Source organism: Arachis ipaensis, chromosome B08 (genome assembly GCF_000816755.2).
Source record: "Arachis ipaensis cultivar K30076 chromosome B08, Araip1.1, whole genome shotgun sequence".
Taxonomy (NCBI): domain Eukaryota; kingdom Viridiplantae; phylum Streptophyta; class Magnoliopsida; order Fabales; family Fabaceae; genus Arachis; species Arachis ipaensis.
The window spans coordinates 39,433,430-39,437,143 of NC_029792.2; positions in this window are offsets into that span (position 1 = coordinate 39,433,430).

Below are 3,714 nucleotides of genomic sequence, written 5' to 3' on the forward strand. Positions count from 1 at the left end.
ATCTCTAATGGATGAAACCTTTGGTGTTCTTGTTCAAGGGCAAGAAGAGATGAAAAGGGATGTGCAAAATTTCATGGCCACCTTGGATGCGGTAACAAATCAATTAGCCTCCCAATGCTTGAACACTCAAGGAACTACCATGGCTACATATGGAGAATCGAATGAAGGACAAAGCATGAAGGAGAGATTGGAAACTCCGGTGGGAAATGACGGAAGTTGCTTTATATTGGAACAATTGGAGGAAGCTTTAATTGTTGAAGACACGGAAGAAGTGGTAGAAGACTTAGGAGATGCGGAGCCTCCATGGGAACAAAACCCCTCCAAGATGATTGAAATTGATGCTAGGGAGGAAAGTGCACACCTTCCAAGGCATATCCCATATGAAGACTTGGATGGGATAGAGAAAGAATTGAGCCCCCTTGGTGATGAAGATCAAGCATCAAGTCTTGGTGGTGAAGAATCCTTTAAGCATGAAGAACCTTCTCCGGTTGGATTTGAAAGCGTTAAGGAGGTAAATTTCTCTCACCCTCCCTACTACGATTTGAGTAAAGGAAAAGGTTTAGATAAAATTGTTGAACAAAGGATTGAGATTAAGAGATCTTGTGAAGAGGTGGAAGTCCCTAGAAATAGAAGAACGAGGGTTGGTTATGCTTTGTCAAGATCTTTGGAAGCATCTTTGCCTAGGTGGTCATCCACTCCTTCACTTGAGTGGGTAAAATTCATCTCTATTAGCTTTATTGTCCCACTTGAGTATGGCTTGCTTGAAACGGATGATCAACTTAGGATCCTTTGTTGGATGAAGCGTAAGCGAAAGATGTTTCGTGGTTGGCGTTGCAAATCAAGGCTCATTATGGTTGATGCATCAAACATGAGATATAAAGGTTGGAGTAGTGCTCAAATAGATGGGTCTAGGAGGATTGTTGGCCACTATATAGAGAATTCACCTTACTCACCACCCGGTTGGACTAATAATGATGACCAACCTCAAGACGGGTGTGAAAACAAAGTGTGGGATCCCGGATTACAAGAAGAGGATCAACTTTGGGAGCCCCAAGCTTGTGAAGAACTCCATCAAGACTTGGCTCAATCCATGAAGAATCTTGGGGCACAATGGAGAACCAAGCATTGGTGGGAGTTCCAAGATGAATACAAGCACAAGCCACCTTGATGAGGAGCTCCCCATAAGTCCAACTTAAGGACAATAAACAAAAGTGCTAGAAAAGGAAGAAGTGGTTGAAGACTTAGGAGATGCGGAACTTCCATGGGAAGCTAAAATCAAAGAAAATCCCTCCAAGAAGAGTAAATTTGATGTTGAGGAGGAATGTGCACAACCTCCGAGGCATATTCTATATGAAGACTTGGAGAGAATGAAGCAAGAATTGAGTTCCCTTTGTGATGAAGATCATGCATCCAATCTTCTTGGTGAAGAATCCTTTGAATTTGAAGAACCTTCTCCCAATGAATTTAAAAGTGATGTGGAGGTAGATTTCTCTCAACCTCCCATTTATGACTTGAGTGATGTTGAAGAGTTAGAGGAAGTTGATGAACAAAGGATTGAAAATGAAGAAGTTTATGAAGAGGTGGAGATTGACAAGGAAGCAAACAAGGGAGTAGAGCTTGCAAGCACATTGGAGATACCTTTCCCCAAGCCACCACCATCCATTCTTTCATTCAAGTGGGTAAATTCCTTATACTTAAGCTTTATTATTCCCCTTGAATATGGTTTGCTTGAGACGGATGGTCAACTTAGAAAAATTAGTGGCTTTAGGAGTAAAAAGGAGATGGTTAGTGGTTGGAAGCATCATTCTAGGTTTATTATGGTCACGTGTCCAAAGCTTGATAGCAAAGGTTGGTGTATAACTAGAGTACATGGGTCTAGAAGGATGTTTGGTCACTTTGTTGAGAATTCACCTTGCTCACCACCCACATGGATTAATGATAATCAACTTGGAGATGGGTGTGAAGACAAAATATGGGATCCGGGAACACATGAGGATCAACATTGGGAGCCCATGGTTTGTGAAGAACTCCATCAAAGCTTGGAGATATTAATCTTGAATGATGGAGCTTATTGGAAGTCCAAGCATTGGTGGAAGTTCCAAGATGAGTACAAGCACAAGCCACCTTGAGAGAAGCTCTCCATAAGTCCAACTTAAGGACAATAAACAAAAGTGTTAGGTGGGAGACACCCCACCATGGTAAAATTTTTTCATTTTCTCTTTTGTAAATATTTGGTAGAATTAGTCTAATTTCATATTTTGTTTAGATAGTTGAGTTTAGTTGGTAGTTTAGTATGTTAAATAAGGTTTTATGGTGTTTTGGTAGCTGTTTGGAGGTTTGGAATGCTTGGATTGGTGCAAAAACATAGAAAAAATTTTTTTGAAAAATAGAGCACCATCCACGCGTACGCGTACATGGCGCGTACGCGCACTTCCAGCATTTTCGACCATCCACGCGTGCGCGCCATGCGTGCGTACGCGCGGATTGAGAAGTTCCAACCTCCATACATTTTCCAGAGAGTTGTGCCTGCGCCGCGCCAACGTTGTGCCTCTAGCACAAACCCCACTTGCGCACACGCGCACATGACGCGTACGCGCCACTCTCGAAATAAGCCAACGACGCGCGCGCGCCATGCGTGCGTACGCGCGGATTTCTTTCTCCCATCCACTTTTCTTTTCTTCTCCTCTTTCCAATTCTTTCCTTCCCCTTTCTTCTTCCCTTCTTCTACCCCTCATCCAACACTTCCAAACACCATGGATAACCATTTATTTTAGTTAGTTAATTAGTTAGTTGGTTAGTTAATTAGTTAGTTTTAGTTTAGCTTTCATTTTATTTTCTCTCTTTTCATTATACGTGTTGGATTATTGACTTTGTTTATTATACGTTGCTGCCCTTATTGCCTAAATGCTATTTTAGCATGAATGTTTTTAGATAATCTTTGTTGGATTCTATGATTGAGGTTATACTTTGTTACTTGGTTTTGAGTTCTTCATGCTTACCTTTTGAAAAAATACCAAGTGATGAGAATTGTCTTTGAGCTTATAACCCTTTTGAATTGCATGTTGTAGCTAGCCACCATGTGATTTGAACCGTATTCTTTGATTAGGCAATCTCTTGATGGATAATGTTGAGCATTTACCTTAATGCATTGTATTTCATGATTATATCCATCCATATGTTTGACTTGAATGCTTTCATGCTTCTCTAATGCTTGTCTTACCTTACAAGCTTACTTAAAGCATCTCAAGCACACTAGGATAAGTGAAGTGCATGCTTCTTTTGTGACATAGCTTTTATGCTAATGTGTATTCTAAACCGCGCAATTTAGAAAATTTAGAATTAATATTTCTTAATGTCACACTAATTCACTCACCTCATTCTAGTGATTTACCTCATTCCAACAATGTATGCTTCCTTGCTTTCCTTGCTTTTCATCTTATGGTGTTATATTTTTGTTTTTCATAACGAATGCACCACAAGCAACCATGGAAGCGGAAGAAAGAACACATAGCAATCCAGAGAGTCGCCGTACCCCCTTGCTCATCTTTGAGTGCACCGAGGACGGTGCAAACTTTTAAGTGTGGGGAGGTCGTCCGACCGGTCGGCGATTTTGGGTGACAAATTTCTAACTCCAATACTTTTGCATTTCATTCTAGGATTTTAGGATTTTTACTTGCATTTTCTTATTTTTGCATATGCATACACAATAAGCTT